The sequence below is a fragment of the Schistocerca piceifrons genome, chromosome 2 (assembly GCF_021461385.2).
Source record: "Schistocerca piceifrons isolate TAMUIC-IGC-003096 chromosome 2, iqSchPice1.1, whole genome shotgun sequence".
Taxonomy (NCBI): Eukaryota; Metazoa; Arthropoda; class Insecta; order Orthoptera; family Acrididae; genus Schistocerca; species Schistocerca piceifrons.
Window position 1 is genome coordinate 885,499,391 of NC_060139.1, and position 23,130 is coordinate 885,522,520.

General features: G+C 43.2%; 1 pseudogene; it reads left to right on the forward strand.

Moving 5' to 3' along the window:
• The first annotated feature begins 1,899 nt into the window (after positions 1-1,899).
• On the forward strand, positions 1,900-2,017 carry LOC124778453 (annotated as a pseudogene).
• Positions 2,018-23,130: the final 21,113 nt, after the last annotated feature.

Sequence of the window (23,130 nt, forward strand, 5' to 3'; positions counted from 1 at the left end):
ACTACCTACGCAGCAAAACAACCAATTACGGACGGAACAAGTATGACATCAAAGGCAGACTAGCACTGGCCAAAAGGGCATTCCTGGCCAAGAGAAGTCTACTAGTACCAAACATAGGCCTCAATTTGTGGAAGACATTTCTGAGAATGTACGTTTGGAGCACAGCACTGTATGGTAGTGAAACATGGGCTGTGGGAAAACCGGAACAAAAGAGAATCGATGCATTTGAGATGTGGTGCTACAGACGATTGTTGTGGACTGATAAGGTAAGGAATGAGGAGGTTCTGCGCGGAATGGGAGAGGAAAGCGATACGTAGGGAACACTGACAAGGAAAAGGGACAGGATGACAGGACATGTGTTAAGACATCAGAGAATGACTTCCAACTTACTAGAGGGAGCTGTAGAGGGCAAAATCTGAAGGAAGACACGGATTGGAATGCATCCAGCAAATAACTGAGGACATAGGTTGCAAGTCAAGTGCTACTCTGAGACGAAGAGTTTGGCACAGGAGAGAAATTGGTTTCGGGCCGCATCCAATCAGTCACAACACTGATGAATCCAAAAAAGAGAAAAGGGCAATGTTTGCTTCAAACATAAATGTTTCATTGATTTATACCGCCTTATTCTCAAATAGATGCAGTACGCTTGTGATTGAGCACGTGACTCGATGGTTGCGTCATCTATAAAGCTTCACACTTCGTCTGTCATGCGCACAGATGTCACAAATTTTTTGACCGTTGAGCTTATATTAGATCATCTTTCGTTAATTTTACTTTCTTACCTTATCAATTAGGTCTGTCATTAAGTTTTTTGATAAGTCTTGAAGTGACTCTAAGCTCTATACAGTGATGCAGGAATGTGTTGAATGTGTGTCAGGGAAATGAATTGGCTGTTAAATACGCCATACTACGTTGTAACGGTTACTGACTGTGCACAGTGCCAGTCACATTATGTATCTTCGATATGTACTCGTATTATGTAATATGAAGGCTTCTCTGTAAGACCAGAAATATACTTTTCTCTACGATGGTATGTCACAGACAGATATGAAATATTGTAACATTTCATCATGCACCTGAGAAAATCTGCAAACAGAAGTAATGACTGTGTCTAATTAATAAACAATTTACAGTGTAATGGCGGGAATCTCATTGAATAAGATCTCATGATTCCGGTGCCCCACGAAGGAAAAATCATTAACTATGTACCTCTTGTAGCCTTTTGCTGATACCTACCGAAAATCTTTATCTTATTTAGTGAATGTAATATAAAGTAGTACAATTATTTATTGTGCCCTTGTATTAATTGTCTAATAGTGACGACAGGTGTGGGATGATCTACCCATAAGGAAGTCTTTTTGAATAAGGTTAAAGATATACAATGCTGACTCATAAGTGTGTCTTTGGATTATCTTGGCATACAATTTATATGTTGTACATAGTAAATTTTTGCCCCATAATTACATTTTTCCTTCAAGTTTCGTTTGTTTAACTGTAACACTATTGCGCTAGTCTGTTTCACCAGTGGTTATTTACAGTTCAAAACACCAACGGCTTGCCGCAGCAATAACACTGAGGGTTTTCGTCATCCCACCGAAGTTAAGCGCTGTTGGACTTGGTCGGCACTTGGATGCTTGACCGTTTGTGTCTGCCGACCGCTGATGGAAAGCGAGAAGCATTCAGTCCTTGCGAGGTCAATTGAGGAACTACTCGACTGAGAAATAGTGGCTTCTTTCACGAAAACTGACAACGGTCGGGAGAGCGGTATGCTGACCACATGCTGCTCCATATCAGTATCCAGTGACGTCCATCGGCTGAGGATAATACGGTGGTCGGTGGGTACCGTTTCGCCTTCCGACGCCTGTTCGCACGGAATTTAGTTTTATATCTATGGGTCAAAGTAACGGCCTTGCCGCAGTGGATACACCGGTTCCCGTTAGATCACCGAAGTTAAGCGCTGTCGGGCGTGGTCGGCACTTGGATGGGTGACCATCCAGGCCGCGATGCGCTGTTGCCATTTTTCGGGGTGCATTCAGCCTCTTGATGCCAATTGAGGAGCTACTCGACCGACTAGCAGTGGCTTCGGCCAAGAATACCATCTTACGACCGGGAGAGCGGTGTGCTGACCCCACGACCCTCCTATCCGCATCTTCCACCGACGATGACACGGGGGTCGGATGGTCCCGGTAGGTCACTCGTGGCCTGAAGACTCAATGCTTTATCTATGAGACAAACATCAGTATGAGATTCCATAACATGTAACTTCAGATTGTATGGTGTACACTTAATATAGCTCAGAAGGTAAGTCTTCCTCTCAGGAATCGATCTACTTCAAAATTTTCACAAAAAATATTAGGCTCTTCAGCTGTTGTTAGGTCACTGGAGATATTTGTATATACCTTGTAACTCAGAGCTATGAGATATTCATTCTTGTGTATTCAGAGTTCAGTGAAATATCTTAACTGTGTTAATCGAGAATTTATCACTTTCTACTTTGTTTCGATCTATGAGAATGTGATATGCACTCTCTTGTGTATTGTAATTACGTTGTTCCATGAGTCACGTCACTTCGTTTCCCGAGCTGTTATATCTATCGCCTGGAGCTGGCTCTTTGGTTAGAGGGGGTTGGAGGGAGGCTGTTGACCAACGGTGGTGCATTGAGAGAGAGGAACGTGTGACGAACAGTGAGCGCGCCATTACGGGGCCCGATCAATGGTCGCTCGTCCAAGTGGGCGGCTACTTGTACGGAGCCGTGTTGTTGTGCAGTGTTGAGCTCTACGCTTTTGCGCCCGATTGACTATCTGGATTTGGGAGTGACCATCTGCTGATGTGCACGTCGTCATCACGTTGATTTCCTCTGGCAACAGCCCGTCATACCTTATTTTTGGGTAAGATACTTGTATTAATGGATTTCTGCACATGTGCTCCTGTGCGGGACTTCCTCCTGTTAGGATTGTTTGCCCGCTGTTCTCCGTCACTCCATACTCAAGCTATTAAATTCGCTCCCCTCCCTGTGTGCAGTCCCTTAATGGATGATATATTTGAGTGTATTTAAACTGTGTTCCCCTTTTTATTGCAGATTGTTCAGCATTTTGGTTACCTATGTAATTATTGCTTGAGTGCGACATTAATTTGATTGTAATATGTTCTACCACTGAGGTCGAATATCGAGCTTGGCCTTTAAGGTGACAAGTTCTTGTTTCCCGACTTGTGCATGAATTGTAACATCGGACTTTCTAACTATAAGGAAACACTGGCAGACCGATGACTGTTGGGTCGTTTTCTGTACTCACGTTGGATGGTCTTGGTGAGATCTAGCATTTCTCTTAAGAGAAAGCACGCATCTCGTGGTCGTGCGGTAGCGTTCTCGCTTCCCACGCTCGGGTTCCCGGGTTCGATTCCCGGCGGGGTCAGTGATTTTCTCTGCCTCGTGATGACTCGGTGTTTTGTGATGTCCTTAGGTTAGTTGGGTTTAAGGAGTTCTAAGTTCTAGGGGACTGATGACCATAGATGTTAAGTCCCATAGTGCTCAGAGCCATTTCCTTAAGAGAAGGAATTTATTATTTACTGTTGCATATTTTTTCAGCACTGTGAAGTCGTGCTCAGGTGTTAGAGCTCAAACATTTCTACCAAATTTTAAGTTTGCTTAAGTCAATTTGTATTTTTGGGCGGTCTTGTTAACAGTTGGCTGCTTACTCACATTAATTGTTGTGTTTGATCATTACTGTTAAACAATTAACCAGTTAATCACCTTTGTTTTAAATACAAGTCATTGTAACACTTAGATTTTGGTCGATGTCTGAGGTGGTGTTTGCATTTTGTATTCTTGTGTTGGGCATTGAGAATGTACTTATTTTGTTGTGCAGTCTTACATGAGTTAGATGTCTGTCTGTTTGCCATCGGCTCCTCAAGTTGCTCGTAGCGTTGGAACCGTTCGCCCCGGCGTGTTATCCACTACCTACAGGTTCACCGGTAGTGGCTCGTCCACGTCGGCTGTGAGCGTGTGTGCGACTTGGTGTTCTGCCTCCCGTCCTGCGGCAGACACTGCTGCGGCGCGGCCTCCTCGCTTGCTACGACATCGCTCTGTAAGGTAAGTTCAAAATCTTTATGGAATTCGGACTTAAGTTTAAGAAGATGTGTCTGTTACCCTACGCCATCCTAGCTAAGCCTTGCCTCCGCCAGTCCGGCCTTGTCTTGTTATTGCTGCCTTAATGTTTGCTTTCAATCCGTAATTATGGATTGCTGTAAGTTTTATAATCGTTGCTACCTTTCTGTTCCAGAATTGTTAGTGGCCCAAAGGTCGCTCAAAATCTTCTGTCGGTACTGATGACTTCAGCGGTTTAGGTCCCATAAGACCTTATCACAAATTTACAAATTTTTTTTCCAAATCTTTCATCGTAATCCTAGATCCATAAGTTTAAAAATACTGTCAAATGCTGAAGTTGTAATATTTTGAATATTGCTACCTCCCTGTTTGAGACGTTGCTAATGTCAAAGAGCTCCTACAGTTTGGTATATGCCGAACCTGTGGGATTTTTTTTTTTTTTTTTTTTTTTTAAGGAGGGTTTGTCCTTCGGTTTCTAAACTTCTGGCGTCCTCAAGTTATGTAAATCGTAATCCTTAAGTTGTAAAATTTTTTAGAGTAAGGGCCACCTTCCTTGTCTGAAAATTACTATCTAATGATTCGTTCTCAAATTGTTATGGTAACGCTCTTTCTGTAATTGTTGAGGATCCACATTCTCCCGGTTGAAATTTTGCGCCTGCCTAAGGGACTCTCGAGCTATATTTTTATGACTGTTGAAATATTTATTTTAAAGATGCATTACTTGGCCCAAGAAAGAAAAAAAAATATTTACTGTAAGTTTAGTCTTTCTGGTTTGTCGTTCTTAGATCAATCTGAAACAGTTACTATTGATTTATATACTGAAGAGCCAAAGAAACTGGTGCACATGCCTAAGATCGTGTAGTACCCTCGCGAGCGCGCAGAAGTGCAGAAACACAACATAGCGTGGACTAATGTCTAAAGTAGTGCTGGAGGGAATTGGCACATGAATCCTGTAGGGCTGTCCATAAATCCGTAAGAGTAAGAGGGGGATGGAGATCTCTTCTGAACTACAGGTTGCAAGCCATCCCAGATATGCTCAATAATGTTTATGTCTGGGGTGTTCCTGGAGCCACTCTGTAGCAATTCTGGACGAATGGAGTGTCACATTGTCCTGCTGGAATTGCCCAAGTCCGTCGGAATGCATAATAGGCATAAATGGATACAGGTGATCAGACAGGATGCTTACGTACCTTTCACCTGTCAGAGTCGTATCTAGACGCATCAGGTGTCCCATTCACTTCAACTACACAGGCACCACATCATTACAGGGCCTCCACCAGCTTGAACAGTCTCCTGATTACATGTGGCGTCCATGGATTCATGAGGCAGTCTACACACCCGTACACGTCAATCCGCTCTATACAATTTGAAACGAGACCCGTCCGACCAGGCAACATGTTTCCAGTCATCAATAATGTCGATATTGACGGGCCCAGGCGAGGCGTATAGCTTTGTGTCGTGCAGTCACCAAGGGTAGACAAATGGGCCTTAGACTCCGAAAGCCCGTATCGACGATGTTTCATTGATTGGTCGGCACACTGACACTTGTTGATGGCCCAGTATTGAAATCTACAGCAATTTGGGAAAGGGTTGCACTTCTGTCACATTGTACGATTCAGTTCAGTCGTCGTTGGTCCCGTTCTTGCAGGATATTTTTCCGGCCGCAGCAACGTCGGAGATTTAATGTTTTACCGGATTCCTGATATTCATGCTACACTCGTGTAATGGTCGTATGGGAATATCCCCACTTAATCGCTACCTTGGAGATGCTGTGTCCCATCGCTCGTGCGCCGACTATAACACCACGTTCAGACTCACTTAAATCTTGATAACCTGCCACTGTAGCAGCAGTAATCGATCCAACAACTGCGCCAGACATTTATTGTCTTATATAGGCGTTGCCGACCGCGGCACCGTCTCCTGCCTGTTTACATATCTCTGTGTTTGAACAAGCATGTCTATAGCAGTTTTTTTTTTTTTTTTTTTTTTTTTGCACTTCAGTGTATATGTTACTGATGTTTTAAATATGTCTTGTTAAATGAAGGATTACCAACTATTGCGAAGCAACAAATGTCTTTCTGTAAACTGAGCCGGCACCTTACTCCCACCCGTTAAGTTGTTGCCGTATCCTGGTCGTCCACTGTGATCTCATGATATAATTCATAAATGATTACAGGGGTTACCCTTCTAGCTTTCATTGTCACTTTGGGAATTTCTTTTATACAGCGGTATGTTTTCAGTTCTAAAGTCCTGCAAATACTTAAAGAATGCGTTTAACTTAATTATTTTTCTAATACTATCTGTCCAGATATTGAACCAATTTCTGAAAGCAGCTGTATAGTTATTGTATAGCTTCCAAAAACACATGATACTTCACAATTGGTTTGGACGGTTCCATGAATTTCTTTAATTCCCTTTAGATTTGCAGTTTTATTGACAAATCCACTTTCGTGTCTTTTAGTTCCTTTGCATTTTAATTTCTTTGACATATTGTAGCGGGATCGTGCCATTCGGTGATTAAAATAATTCAGCTGTACTATGCTACACTCCAACCCGAAAACCAACTTCTGCCAATCCGAAATGAACAAACGTTCATGCAGTAGATAAACAATGATAACAAAGAAGAAAATATCACAAAATAATATTCATTCCGTCCAAATTAAGTTCCACAATCCCCAGAAATATACTCATTACAACTTATGCAAGTACATTGCGAGAAAAAGTAACAGTTTTTCGAAACGCCGCAGTTATCTTCCGTTGCGGAGGTAAGATTCTAATTTGGCTCAAAGGTACCTTCAGCGTTCCTCTGTAAAGCCGCTAAGGAGTGCTGCTCTGCGACGTAACTCTCTGGGTTGACGATGCTTCTAACAGCAAGGTGTCGACACACGTGAGAAAGAAGGCCACCGCTCAGTAGTTCTTGCGAGGTGTAAGAGGGGTCAGTTACGTCATGTGGCACCAAATTTCACCACATTTCTGCCCAAAGTGATCGTGGGCGTGTCACACGATGGAAAGGTCGTCACACCCCTCTTCTGCTAAGGAGGTCAGAACTGCAACACTTAGTCTAGAAATCACGTTCTTATCTTCCACCCACACACCTATATTGAGCATGTTAGAAACGTACCTGTTAGAAAATTCGTCACTCATTCATCTGAGTGGTGCCTCGTGGCTGTTTAAACGTCTCAGGCCAGACAAACCATCTAAAGGGTGTTGAAGATATGCATGAGTGTAACAGAGGGTGTTTACGAATTGGGCATCTTAGAGAGACCCTTTGCCGCTTTATTCACGTACATGTCACTGTTGCACCCTTCCTATTTTTATAACATAGAAGGGCGCGAAACACAAGGGCTGGAAGTGCAAAAGCACCCTTTCCGATCATGTTTCTATTTCGTCCAATAGTTTTGATATTGTCTGAAGTCAATCGACGGTTTCCACAAATTATTTACTCGGTCTTGTTCATCATCTCATCGCAAATATTCGTTCTGTCAACTGTAGACCGACAACACCTCTATCACAAGAAGCGATTCATCATGCCAAACCCTTAAACAGGCCTTATTTGGTTACAAAACGCTAAAACAAACCGTATTACTCTCCGTATCTCGTGGTGTTCGAAGACGTACATTCATTTCAACATGGCGCAACGACAACAGTTTTCAAACGACTGAGACAAACAAGAGTGCGTTCCTCTGCCAGCACCTTACCCTTAACCCCAGTGCTGGCAACTTTTCGAGAGAAATGTCAGAGGCTGAGTACACTCACTTTCTGCTCATGCTTCGTATTTATAACTGTGCAAAAAGTAAACAGGCGCGTAACTTCCAGCAAATTCTAGCCCTTGCACTTCCTCTGACGAGCGTTTACCTGTCTGGAGGTGTTTCGCTACCCCAGGATACAATGGATTTTCAGATTGTGGAATTTTTTTTATTTATTGGCTTCTAGGTCTCTACCCACACAACCATCTACATACAATTTTTAATTTTTAGTATTCAATTCGTAGAATTTCTTAGAATATTTGTTAGCTGGTTCAGGTCGGTTAAGTACAATATTTTTCCTTAAGATTATGAAGAGATATAAGTAGTGGAACAAAGCTGTTTCTGGGACAGATAATTTATTCAAAATGTCGACTACCTTTTCCCCATCCCCATATCACCACACCCCCTCCATCTCAGGAAACGGCGGGAACGGGAAGTTTCTGAGGGAAAAGGTCAACTGGGCTACCTCCACTAACCTAACTTCCCCATTCCTTCCTCCTATGCTGTTACCCCACGAAGTGGTTGGAACCAGCGAGTCTCTGTCGATCTGCCAGAGATGAAATATAGGTTAGTGTACTTTCTTTATTTTTGGCTGTAAACGGTAATTATGTGCTGGAGGAAGTCAGAGTATTTTATTTATTTATGTATAGCTTAATTGGGTTACCTTAAATAATCTCAGAGACGTGTGCACTCATCTCCGTGTGCAGCGACTGACTGAGCTAGTTCATACTACATCCAACAGAGGGTGCTGTTGGACCTACCCTCTTTTCCCTATCCCCATATCCCCCTCCCCAATTCCCTGTCTCCTCCTCTTCTAGTGAGTAAGCTTCAGTCTCCATTGAGCTGCTGGACAGGTGGGTGTAAGTATTTCCTTTATTGTATGTGTGATGTATTCAGTAGAGCAGAAGTTGGTGTTGGACAAGGAAGAGTTCAATAGTTATATTAGTTGTAATCATGCAGCTGAGGAATGTATCCATAGCTCCCAGGATGATGTCTGGAGAGCAGCGATAAGAATATCAATATGTTTCATCAAATAATGAAGATGCAGTGGGATGGACTAAAGCTACATTTTTCTACTCATCCTGATAGATGCTTGTGATGGAACTGTAGACCTTTCATGAAAAGTCCAATCAGTCTTCCAAAGTGCAAGAGGCTCATTTGCTCCAGTATTGTCATCTTGATCGTTACGTGTTCAACTAAAGAGATGCTGGTGACGAGCAGGGAGGATTTTGATAAGTGTACTCCATGTAAGCATGCAGCTTAGGACTGGATCCATAGCTCCCTACAGGAGGACTGGAAAGGAAAGATAATGGGTGAATGTACGAAGAATACTTTTCAGCAAATAATGGTGATGCAACGCGATGGGTTAACTACGCTTTTCACATCCTGTGCAGATGACTGCTTATACTATAACTCTATACCTCTTTTTAATGGCCTGTCAGTAGGTCTAAGAGATGAATGTGTGTGTGTCCTTCACCAACAATCTCACACCAACAGGGCGACTTCACAAAACTGCCATGGAAGGTGCTTGAAGTTGTATTTGCTCCGCCCACAAATTCATCTCATGAAACTAATAAGTAGGTAGAATTCCCCCTCCCCATCTCAAAAGCAGAGCGGCATATGAGAGTGCAGGAATGTTACACCTGGTCATGTGATCATGGTGGTAAGATTGATAGAAGGTGAACGAGGCAGCTCACCAGTCTCAGTCATTGTTGCCGTAGTAACCATGAAGTGTCAACAGAAGTCGAGATCAACATCCACCTCTGTCCTAAAGAAGAAGTGGATGGGTAAGTACTCTTTGCCTTAATTTGCTAGTATCTCTTTTCAACTCCATGTTTTTATCTGTATTGTTTCTTCTTCTTCTTCTTTGTTCAGTGGGTTCCTACATGCTTGTACCATCAGCACCACCAACCATATTCTGCGATCCTGCAGCAAACTCTGCCACGTCCAGATGAGGAGAAGTGCCAGCCAACTGCTTGTCAGAACCTACAGCAAAATCAGGCCAGTTGGGATCTGCAACACAAGGGGGTGCTGGATCACACCCTGCTAGCATGTTAGAGCAAGACCATGAGTTGTTGTTATCGATCCTACTCAGTTTGTGTGACAAAGACACCCAGACAATCCCTGAATCTCTAAAGTAGTGTGCTGGTGGCCTTACTCCACATGATGCAGGTAAGTACTGGACTCTAGCATATGCACCATCTCAGAACATTCCGGTATTATTGCAAGGACAGGATGTAGATGAAGTGAATGATGAACTGCCAGCTCCTCCCAGTGCTCTAATGCTGTTCAGATCAAGCTATAAAGCAACAGCCAGCACCTCAAAGCACTGGGATGTTGGTATAGAAGCATCAGTTCACAGTGACTACTGTGCTGTTTTAGAGATTGAAAATGAACTGACAGATGTTAAAATGAGGTTTACAGAGTTGAAGTGGAATGAACAGTGTAATGCAGAGCCCTACATCAATTAGTAAATGCCCAAGAAGCTTGATCCATTCCATTCTCCGTCAGACATATGCTGTCCATTCCTGATGCTATCCATAAAATCACTGTATGATGGAGCTGCATGCTCATCCTGAGATCAGGTGGTTGGCCCATTTATTTACAGCACACTAGCGTTAGAAATTTTTTCGGTCTATGGATGGTGCAAACCATTGTGTTGGAAAGACTGTGCCGATGGTTGCCTTGCATTCAAAGTGTGTATGAGACATTGTGAATTATCTCCATAAGTATAGCATGGATGCAGATGATTTATAACAGAAGAAGCTAAAGGAATACCTTTCAGTTTGAGGGAAATACAAGCTGAGTTCTGCACGTAGATGAAACTGTTATTCGCTAAATATTGCACTGGTTTGAAAAAAGAAGCAGTAGATTTTAATGTACTACGTCCTGTGTACGATTACTGATGTGTAAATAAAATATATTACAATAAAATGTTTTCTAATGTAGTGCAACCTAAGTATGATTACTGAAGTGTAAATAAAATACATTATCATAAAAGTTTTTCTTCTTACTTCAAAACCTTCTCGGTATAATGTACCTATTGTAGCTCAGTCGGTAAACTGCTGATTGCACTGTAGTGGCTGCATATATTATTACAACTGTTTTTTCTATAAAAACCTATTGCACACTAGTACCTGATGTAGTCGATATCGTGGCAAGGTTGCTGAAGCATCAGAACTTTGATCCTGTGTGGAAGAAGACCAGAAGAAGAAGAAGAAGAAGAAGAAGAAGAAGAGAGGGACACTCCTTCCTGATATTATGTGAGCGATGCTTCCAGGTCCATCCATTTACAGAAATACGATCTCACATCTGGATGGAGTCTCATTTGAGCATGTATGTGTTTTTTCAAAAACACTGTACCAGCTCAAGTTCCAGTTGCTGCAAAAGATACTACAAAGTGCTGATGATGTAACATACACGACATTCAGTCCAAGCAATGACACCCATCCCCCAGAAAAAGTGCAACCTAACGCCATGTTCATATTTGATGATGTAGCTGTGGAAAATCAGGATCAAATTCTACGATATTCCTGTTTTCATCTTCATACAGGTGTTGACGTATTTTATTTGAGTCTTACGTATTCATGAATCCCAAAATAGTTGGGATAATGCAAACCTCATGATAGCATACAAACTAGGTAGTCTGAATTTAAAGCACATTTACTAATTGCATGTAAAAACTGATAAGTCATTCAATAAATTTGTAAAGATGTGTGGAGCTTGCGAGAATCACACACAGTACATGTTTCTTGTTATTCATAAAACATGACAACTGAATGACAGTAAATATATGCAAAACGTCCAAGAATTTCTTTATAATAGATATAAAAGAAGTGGTGACGCTAGTATACATCACACCATGGATAAGATAGTGTGCATACTGGGCACTCCACCAAAATGGATGGGTGTACATAGACAGAAAATTTGTCTATAAATAGATGACTCACCTCGCTTTCGTGCGCTGTCCACTCTATGTCCCCTTTAATCCATGGCTCTACATGGCCACTGCTTGGTTGCCTCCTGCCACTATGGCTGAAGGTCGGACTACAACTCTGGCTTTGCTGTCTGTGTCGTTATTTGCACCAATGATGTAAAGCTCTCTTTCTGTCTATCTATCTGTCTACCTAGATCTATCCCTCTCGTCGTCACGCATCTGTACTGTGTATTTCGTGCATTGTAATGGAAAAATATCTCCATAATTCAGTTTGTATGTAGTTACTGATCCATGTTTTCCTGTCCATTTCTCACCATATTTAGAAACTCTCTGTACTTGGTGGCTATGCACAAAAGATTTACGGATTTACGGCATTTCGTGCTCTGTGAAGAGGTGAGTCGATTGTGGTGTGGCCTAGCTCGAAGCCAACTACTAGACATGTCCCGGCGGAGGTGGCCTCGCGGTTCTAGGCGCTACGGGCTGGAACCGCGCGACTGCTACGGTCGCAGGTTCGAATCCTGCCTTGGCATGGATATGTGTGATGTCCTTAGGTTAGTTAGGTTTAAGTAGTTCTATGTTCTAGGGGACTGATGACTTTAGAAGTTAAGTCCCATAGTGCTCAGAGCAATTTTTTTTTTCTAGACATGTCGTCTCCATGTACCCCGTTGGAAATTTTTGACGTCCTGCACATATTCTGCACCTCATATGTGAGGAGATACGTCAGTTTGCCCATGACTAAAGGCATTATATTTAACCATTCCCTAATGCGGCCTTTGTATTCTTTTGAGTTAATCATAATGTTCATGACATTACATAATCTAGTAATTTAGTGTGGTGTTTCTTATACTTTACCTTTGGTTAGAAATTTCTGTGACGTGACGTTTTCTACCAATTGGTTTCTAACACCATGACTCTCAACTCTCCTTAATATAATGCTGCAACCCATGTCCTGAATTATTTGCTGGAGGTATTCCAATTTCCGCCTTCCTCTATAGTTTTTACCCTCCACAGCTCCCTGTATTAAATTAAAGATTATTCTAAAATATTTTAACAGACGTTCTGTCATCCTATCATTTCTTATCAGTGTTTTAGAAGCTTTCCGTTCCTCATCGATTCTGCTGAGAACCTCCTTATTTCTTATCTTTATGAGTAGACCTAATTTTTCAACGTTCTTTTACAGCATCACATCTCAAATGCTTTGATTTTCTTCTCTTCTGGTCTTGTCACAATTCCTGTTTTACTTCCATACAATGCGGAGACCCAAACCTCCGCTTTTTCCCTGTCGACGAATCCTTTGAACGTATTTTAATTTTTCTTCCCTTTTTGCATCTATTATCAAATGTAATATCAAAATTGCCTCTCTGGTGCCTTTACCTTTCCTAAGACCAAACTGATCCTCAATTCTCTGTTCCATTCTTCTGTATATTATTCTTGTCAGTAACTGGGATCCATCAGCTGTTAAGCTGACTGTGCTGTAATTCTCGCTCTTGTCGGCCTTTGCTATCTTCGGAATTGTGTGGAGGATGTTTCTTTGAATGTCTGGTAGTACAGTCTACACACCATCGTAACAGACGTTTCGTTCCCGCTTCCTCCAATGCTTTTAGAAACTCTGATGAACGTTATCTATCGCTTCTGCCTTATTTGATCTTGTCCAAAGCATTTTTAAATTTCTACTCTGATACTGGATCCTCTGTCCATTCCCTGTAGCCTCCTGTTTATTTTTCTATCATGTCATTATACAAGTCTTCTCACTCATAGAGACCTTCAGTGTACTCTTTCCACTTATCCAGTCATTCCTCGGCATCTAACAGCGGAGTTCCCGTTGTACTCTTTATGTTACAAATCATGCTCTTAATCTTAACGAAGGTTGTTACGACTTTATTATGTACTGAGTCAGTCCTTCCGACAGTAATTTCGTTTCGCTTATTACTCACGGGTAATAGCTACTGCGACGGGCACCAGTAAGACATAGTCACTACTACAGGTTCCCGTATGTCATGGCTACAGCAGTAGTTTACCCGACAGTCATAGTTGCTGCCACAGGCTACCAGAGAGAGTTACTGCCATAAGTTACCCACGTGTTACAGTTACTGCTGCAAATTACTTGCGCGTCAGTTATTGCCGCGAGACTTCTGCAAGTCGTAGTGACTGCTGTGGGCTACGTGGAAGCCCAAGTTACAGGTGCCATTTACCTTCGGGCTTCTTATTGCCGTGGGTTACCCGCGAGTTACTGTAGGAAGTTAGCCATGAGAGATAACTAAAGCCACGAGGTGCACAAAAGTCACAATTCCTCTACACAGCACATAGAAAGTGGTAACTACTGCCGCCGATTCACTTAGAGTGTCACTTACTGCCGAGTGTGACTGTGAAGGGCTACCCACTATCCGTACTTAGTGGTGAGTGTTACCCGCTACTCACTAAGGCTGCTGGTTACCTGTGCATGATAGCTACTTCCGAGTTTTACCTGCTGATCTTCAGATACTGTGGCATGTTACCCAACAGATTGATAATTATTGAACTATATGAAATAAAATCGTCATAACTTCTGAACGGTTTACTTTAGGACGTTGAAAATGCACGGTTGGCCGTGGAGCGTGATGGGAATTAGAATGCGCTGTATCTTTTGGTTTAGCGACGAAGCCCACTTCCATTTGAATGGGTTCAACAAAAGCAAATTGGTTAATTTTGGGGACTAACAATCCGCATTTCGCGATCGAGAAGTCTCTGTGTGGTGTGCAATGTCCAGTCACGGAGTAAGCGGTGTGATATCCCTTGATGGCACGGTGACTACCGAACGATACGTAAAGGTTTTGAAAGGTAATTTGAGCCCCAGTATCCGAAGTGACCCTGATTTCGATAAGATGTAGTTCATACAAGATGGAACTTAACCCCATTGAAGAGGGAGAGTGATGTACTGGAGGAGTACTTTGGGGACCACATTCTGGCACTGGGGTATCCAGTGGCCACTGGCATGGGCCTCGATTGGCCGCCCATATTCGCCGGATCTGTATACATGCAACTCCTTCTTCTGGGGCTGTATGAAAGACAAGATGTACAGCAATATCCCCAATTTCTGAGCTGAAATATCCATTCATGAGGTCATCGACAGCATCGATATTCCGACACTTTATGCAGAATTTCTCGATTCGTCTGCGCCACATCATCGCATATGATAGCAGTCATATCGGACATGTTATAACCTGCATCAGAATATCCGTAGTGACGTTTACATGTTGAATGAGTGTGTTCATGCCGTTGTTTGTAACTAATTTACTTTTTTTTCATTAGTTCAATACCTGTCGTCCTGCAGTTACTGCTATGAGGTACTTGCTGTGGGTTAAGCGTGGTTCATAGCTGTTGCCGCATGTTATCCACAATTTACAGGTAATGCCGTTCGTTATATGTGAGTCATAGTTAATTCTGGGTATTATCTGCGATTCATAGTTTCTGCCTCGGATTAACTAGGAGTCATAGTTATGGCTACAGAGTACCTGCCGTCGTAGTTACTGCCGAGTGTTACCCATACCAATAGTTTGTGCCACGAGTTACCCTCGAGTCATAGCTACTGCCGCGAGTTACCTGAGAGTCATAGTTACTTCCGTGAGAGATTTTTCACTGCTGCATGGTACACGCTAGTCATAGTTACTGCTTAGTTCACCCACAAGTCATAGTAAGCGAGTGAGTCACATTACTGCCACATTTTACCTGCGAGTAGTAGTTACTGGCACTATGACCGGAAAGAATAAGTGGAAACGGAAAAAAAATGAAATAAATTGATCCTTGTGATGGATTTGGGATATATGGGCAGCATTACAAGAGGAAACAACTTTGTTGTACTGTTATATGCATACTTTGGTGTCTTTGCATGTTCACATCCAAGTATGGTACCTCATTCGGATGGGTTTTTCTGCACACGTAGTGTCGAAGAAGTATACACCGGCCAAGTAGTCGATTTCGCTGACTGTATCTTACTGGCCATCATTTCCCGCCGTTATTGGTCCACTGACGTATAATCCAGTAGCTCATCAGTAAGTGATGGATTACCACTGATATCACGTTGCATGTTAACTCATCAGTACAGGAATTCCCTGGTAGTACATCAGCTGACAATTTTTTGTGAATTCCGATGCCGTTCTGGAACTCGGCAGAATGGTTCTCCATTTTTCCACTTTTCTGAGCGACTCCGGAATGTACACTCCTGGAAATGGAAAAAAGAACACATTGACACCGGTGTGTCAGACCCACCATACTTTCTCCGGACACTGCGAGAGGGCTGTACAAGCAATGATCACACGCACGGCACAGCGGACACACCAGGAACCGCGGTGTTGGCCGTCGAATGGCGCTAGCTGCGCAGCATTTGTGCACCGCCGCCGTCAGTGTCAGCCAGTTTGCCGTGGCATACGGAGCTCCATCGCAGTCTTTAACACTGGTAGCATGCCGCGACAGTGTGGACGTGAACCGTATGTGCAGTTGATGGACTTTGAGCGAGGGCGTATAGTGGGCATGCGGGAGGCCGGGTGGACGTACCGCCGAATTGCTCAACACGTGGGGCGTGAGGTCTCCACAGTACATCGATGTTGTCGCCAGTGGTCGGCGGAAGGTGCACGTGCCCGTCGACCTGGGACCGGACCGCAGCGACGCACGGATGCACGCCAAGACCGTAGGATCCTACGCAGTGCCGTAGGGGACCGCACCGCCACTTCCCAGCAAATTAGGGACACTGTTGCTCCTGGGGTATCGGCGAGGACCATTCGCAACCGTCTCCATGAAGCTGGGCTACGGTCCCGCACACCGTTAGGCCGTCTTCCGCTCACGCCCCAACATCGTGCAGCCCGCCTCCAGTGGTGTCGCGACAGGCGTGAATGGAGGGACGAATGGAGACGTGTCGTCTTCAGCGATGAGAGTCGCTTCTGCCTTGGTGCCAATGATGGTCGTATGCGTGTTTGGCGCCGTGCAGGTGAGCGCCACAATCAGGACTGCATACGACCGAGGCACACAGGGCCAACACCCGGCATCATGGTGTGGGGAGCGATCTCCTACACTGGCCGTACACCACTGGTGATCGTCGAGGGTACACTGAATAGTGCACGGTACATCCAAACCGTCATCGAACCCATCGTTCTACCATTCCTAGACCGGCAAGGGAACTTGCTGTTCCAACAGGACAATGCACGTCCGCATGTATCCCGTGCCACCCAACGTGCTCTAGAAGGTGTAAGTCAACTACCCTGGCCAGCAAGATCTCCGGATCTGTCCCCCATTGAGCATGTTTGGGACTGGATGAAGCGTCGTCTCACGCGGTCTGCACGTCCAGCACGAACGCTGGTCCAACTGAGGCGCCAGGTGGAAATGGCATGGTAAGCCGTTCCACAGGACTACATCCAGCATCTCTACGATCGTCTCCATGGGAGAATAGCAGCCTGCATTGCTGCGAAAGGTGGATATACACTGTCCTAGTGCCGACATTGTGCATGCTCTGTTGCCTGTGTCTATGTGCCTGTGGTTCTGTCAGTGTGATCATGTGATGTATCTGACCCCAGGAATGTGTCAATAAAGTTTCCCCTTCCTGGGACAATGAATTCACGGTGTTCTTATTTCAATTTCCAGGAGTGTAGTAATATTGTTTTCTTGCTGTGTGCGCTTAATTATTGGCTTGACGAGAAGGTAGGTAATCGAAGCAGACAAGTGTGTATAACGATACTGGCTGTAGCGTTGAAACATCTCTCTTAGTTAGAGAACCATCCGGTAATTTATGTTGAGTTCACTGTTGGTACTACGCGGAACATGATTACAAGAAATAAACGCATTTCCGTTACTGTTTCAGTAATTACTTACGTATGCGTAACATAGGTTTCGGGGTTAATATTCCAGTGTGTAACTTTACTGACAAATACGTTGTAGTACATACATAAACAATACAGAATTTATTACAAACAAAGAATTATAGAGTTAATACAAGGTATTCAGATCAGCTAATGCGAAAGTCATTTATAATAGGGTACTAAATAATGAAGATGGTTAATACAATCAAACAAGGTTTCCTGTAGCCATTTTTGGAATATTGAAAACTGGAATCTGGTTGAAACTTCTTTGTTCATTCAGTAGCTTTTGTGCTGGCACTTATGCCTCTTCCCCAACTGAACCTAGAGTGTAATATTTCTACTTCTGATACATAGCTGTGTAAGACCAATACATAACATATCGTTTCCACGTCGCCTGTGTGATTGTAAATAGCAGTTGTGAATACTACAGCAAGTATCTGGCGAAGGCTAAGTTCTCCCGCCTGGAGGTTATGGGATATTCTCTTCCTAATCATCATAAATGGGCTGTGGACAGAGCTTACATTGATGCTGTAACAGGTTTGGGATTTTCCATGATGGCCAGTGTTTTCCCATATTATTTTCAGGAAAAATTCATCAGTACCCGTAGGAAGCAACACTTTACGGAAAATCCATTAGCGGGAGCAAAAAGTGGCCTATGAAAATGCCTCGATTGTGCTGCTGATACTGGTTGTCTGAAAAGCCCAGATCTTAAGTAATTTTGTGGGGCATTTTGGGAGCTCATGAAATCGAGGAGTTGGCCAACAGGTCTTGTGTGATACAAAAGTGTCCTCTGGGTGGAGGCAGCGCTACGGACTGTATTTTGGAAGTTGATGGTGTGGGAGCGACGAAGGGTTCCCCCGTGTCTAAACGTGTCCTGAGTCTGTTCTGGTGTGACTGTGTAAGTACTGGCCTAGCCGTTCGCCTGTTTTCAAAAAGGATGTTCCTGTCTAGTGAGCATTAGACCACTCATTGCGAAGAATCTGCATAATAGAGGGTCCAGTGTCAGCTAGCTGGAGGTGTTGCTTAACAAAGGACGGATGCTTGACGAATGTTGTTAGTAAATAATAAATTTTCTTGCACACCCATGGAAAGGGGGAGTTCCCATGGAATGGGTGGAGTCCTAGTACGTGTCCGCATCCTTTTAAGCGTTCCGTCAGAGAACTGTCCGACTGTTAAAAGCCTTTTTTCACAGCAACTAATAGGCGGGTCATGTTGAAATTTCTGTCAGCTACTAAGATATAAGGCCCCTTGGCGCTGTAAAAGAAGTGAAGCTGCTAAGTGAATACGGTAAATAGATACGGCCATTTATGTCACACATTTTGATAGTCACAAACTCATCAAAATTTATATGGTACTTTACACAGCCCTAAAACCTTGACATTTGGCAAGAAGCAAGTCTTCGCCTTACAAGTGGCGGAAAAAAACCGTAAAAAGTGTTTATTTGTACTCATGTCACAGGGGAAAAAAGAATTGTAATGCCTGTCTGTAAAGACACTTTTTTTTTTTTTTTTGGAATGGATAGACGTATTAAGCTGAAACTTTTTTTCATATACTAAATCCTTCGATCATTTGGCATCGTAGGAAACGTAATCTACTAGGTCACTGCAATCAAAAACACGACTATTTATGTCACATATTTTGATATTTAGTAATTACAAGTTAAAGCATACTTCTCGTTGTCCTAGAACTTGAAGTTTAGCAAAAAGCAAGGTTTCTCTGTCAGGTAGAGGGAGAAAATCGGAAAAGTGTTAATTTTGAAGTATGTCTCACAAGAAAAGTGTTTCCTTTGTCATTTCTTATCTGCTTTTAAACTTGAAATTGAAACATTCTCGAAAGTTTTAAAGTCCCTGACACTACCTCTAGGACTAATATCTTGCCGGTATGGATGGCGATAACAGTGAAAAAAGGTAGAGATTCTAGACTCCCGGAACGGGTGAACTGTCGATACGTATAATTAAATATGTACGGAACACTCAAAGCACGAGGACTACTGGAACATGGCCAGATTTTTCACTTTGTACAGCGGTCGCGCGTTGTCTGTGGAAGATATCATAGAATAAAGTACGGTGTAGTGTTTGTTTACGATGTTCCTGTTTAGTGGTCGGATCTCAGTCTTTGGATGGTTAGTGGACTGCTACAGCGGTTGATTAATGGAATATACACCGAAGAGCCAAAGAAATTTGTACACCTGCCTAATACCGTATAGGTCCGCCATGAACACGCAAAAGTTCCGCAACAAGACGCGGCATGGACTCGACTAATGTCGACGTAGTGCTGCGGGGAACTGACACCATGAAACCTGCAGGGCTGTCCATAAATCCGTAAGAGTAAGAGTGGGTGGCAATCTCCTTTGACAAGGCATCCCAGATATGCTCGAAAATGTTCATGTCTGGCAAGTTTGGTAGCCAGCGGCAGTGTTTAAACTCAGAAAAGTGTTCCTGGAACAACCCTGTAGCAATTCTGGACGTGTGGGGTGTCGCATTGTCCTGCTAGAACTGGCCAAGTCCGTCGGAATGCACAGTGGACGTGAGTGGCTGCCAGTTATCAGATAGGATTCCTATGCACGTGTCACGTGTCAGAGTCGTATCTAGAAGGGCTCCTACATCACTCCAACTGCACACGCTCCACACCATTACAGAGAATCCACCAACTCGAAAAGTGTCCTGCTCACACGTAGGGTCCATGGATTCATGAGGTTTTCTCCGCACCCGTACACGTCCTTCAGCTCGACACGATATGAAACGAGAATTATTCGACCAGGCCACACGTTTCCAGTCATCAACAATCCAATGTCGATGTTGACAAACCCAGGCTAGGCGTAAGGCCTTGATTTCTTCGAATGATGACGTGTACACGAATGGGCCTTCGGCTCCGAAAGCCCCTATCGTTGATGTTTCGTTGAATGGTTCGCACGCTGACACTTTTCGATGGCCCAGCATTGAAATCTGCATCAATTTGCGGTAGGGTTCCACTTTTGTCACGTTGTCCGATTCTTTTCAGCCATCGTTGGTCCCGTTCATGCAGGGTCTTTCTCCGGCCGCAGCAGTACCGGATTCCTGATATTCACGTTACACTCGTGAGAAAGTCGTACGGGAAAATCCCCACTTCACCGCTACCTCGGAGATGCTGTGTAACATCGCTCGTGTGCCGACTATAACATCATCTTCAAACTCAGTTAAATCGTGATAACCTGCCATCGTAGCAGCAGAAATCGATCTAACAACAGCGTCAGAAACTTCTTATCTTATACAAGCGTTGCCGACCGCAGTGCTGTATTTTGCCTGTTTACATATCTCTGTGTTTGAATACATTTACCTATAGCAGTTCCTTCGTCACTTCAGTGTAAGAAGTGACTATTATAATCCAATCTCACCGGTTAAAACTTGACTGGCGACCTATATGTATGTTGATAGTATTTCTGACGCATTGCACAGAAACAGCCATCACCCAAAACACGTTTCTGTTGAGGCCTATGTTGCATAATTTCTCCGTCGCGTCACACGACGCAAAGAATACGCGGACTCTGGCCACGGTTACTAGTATGTCATCGCCAGACGCTGTTGAAGCTCTGACATAACAGACTAGATGGAACAAGTACTCACCGGGCTCCACTTTGGCTGTATTTTATTTTCGCATTCTGCGGCTCTCAATGTTTTGTGTTTTGTACTATCAGTTAATTACTTTGGTGAATGAATATCTTTGGTTTCTCATGCTTGTACCAGTACGCACAATAACATCTTGACTAATATCGGCCGGCCGCGGTGGCCGAGGGGTTCTAGGCGCTTCAGTCCGGAACCACGCGACTGCTATGGTCGCAGGTTCGAATCCTGCGTCGGGCATCGATGCGGGTGATGTCCTTAGGTTAGTTAGGTTTAAGTAGTTCTAAGTTCTAGGGAACTGATGACCTCCGATGTTAAGTCCCATATTGCTCAGAGCCATTTGAACCATTTGACTAATATCGCTAGACAACGGACTAATAATCCGAAGCCTAGGTCGTGCATGCAAAATTGAAAATCAACGGAACAATGTCTAAAGATATGTATCTTCATTGTATTCAATATCTTTCACCAAGAGCGAAGTCAACAGGAATTGTCGTGGGGTTTTGTAACTGAATGTGAAGTTCTAACATCACTGCCAATGACATCGCACACATTTTTCGAGCTTTACTCCCTGCATGCTCTTCAAGTTAGTTAGTAGAGGTATGCAACAGAAAAACATTTTAGGTGCATACTGGAGTACCATAGTAAAATTGCTGGCAATGCTAAGTGTATGAGAATGAATATTGTAGGGAAAACTTTTAATCATAGGTCTCACAAACTTACCCCATATCTACAACTGTTGCAAATTACATGTGTTCGTTACTAAGTAACGATATTTCTCGATACTCGACATACCGATTTAGTAATATTCCCTAAAGCGTTTTGTTAGTCGCATTTCATCTTTGGGCCAAATAAATTAGTTCGTAGCCCACCATTTCGTCTAAGCGTTTGATGGGGTTACGAATAACAACATATCGCAAAGTCATCGTGACCGACTCCGGTCGCCTCGGTAGTGACGTAGAGTCTATCCCATTACGCTACTCTTGTATTTACTTATTCCCATGAGTTTTCACTCGCTAGGCTCCCGGCTGGTCACCAAACAGAGGGCATGTCACAAATAATAAATTGAAACTTGAATATAATTTCCTTGCTGTGTCCTATAAACGGTAACAGTAAAGATACAGTGATCATAGTATGATTTTATTAAATTATAAGTCTTACTGTACATGTTTGACTAAACAATCAATATAGCAGAGTTTAAGCAGAATAGGATATCTAAGATAAACTGGAACATAATCATGCAGCATATATGGACGTCAAATTTGGTTTTCTCAACATCAGTGATTTGCTAGTGGGTCTTTCTTTCTAAAACAGAAAAATAAACCAGGGAAAATGTACAGTTGAGTTCGAATTGGCACGATTAAGTAATTATTCATCCAACGGATCGTGAAGGATAATGCGTGTTAATGCAGAAACTAATAATCATATGCAATAATTCGAAAGCAATACAAACCGTAATATATGCGCAAACAATTATTCTCACACAGTAAAATTTAGCACTAATTCTCCAGCAGGAGAAATGATTCAGAAATTTGTTTCTGAAATCTGTTTTGTAAATCGACTGAGGTACTAGGATTTCTCGTCAATGGAGTAACGTAGAGGCGTAAACTATCCTGCTACAATATTATCTAAGTGACTTGTTTTCTGCTGTATTCCAGTGCACTACACCACGTGAAGCAACTTCACAGCAGAAGAAATTTGGTTCATACGTTTTCCAACAGCAACTACATTGCGTATTAGCTCATATCTGATGAAACAACCCCACAGATTTATTTTTTTTATAGTACTGTGACAGATTTGATTAAAACTTCGGGGCTAACTGGCTGACTCATCTTTGAGATGGCCGCGGCCTCCTAGACATCCTAGACATCAAGCTCCGACGCAACACGCACAACTTATCCGTTGTGCGGATTGCAGC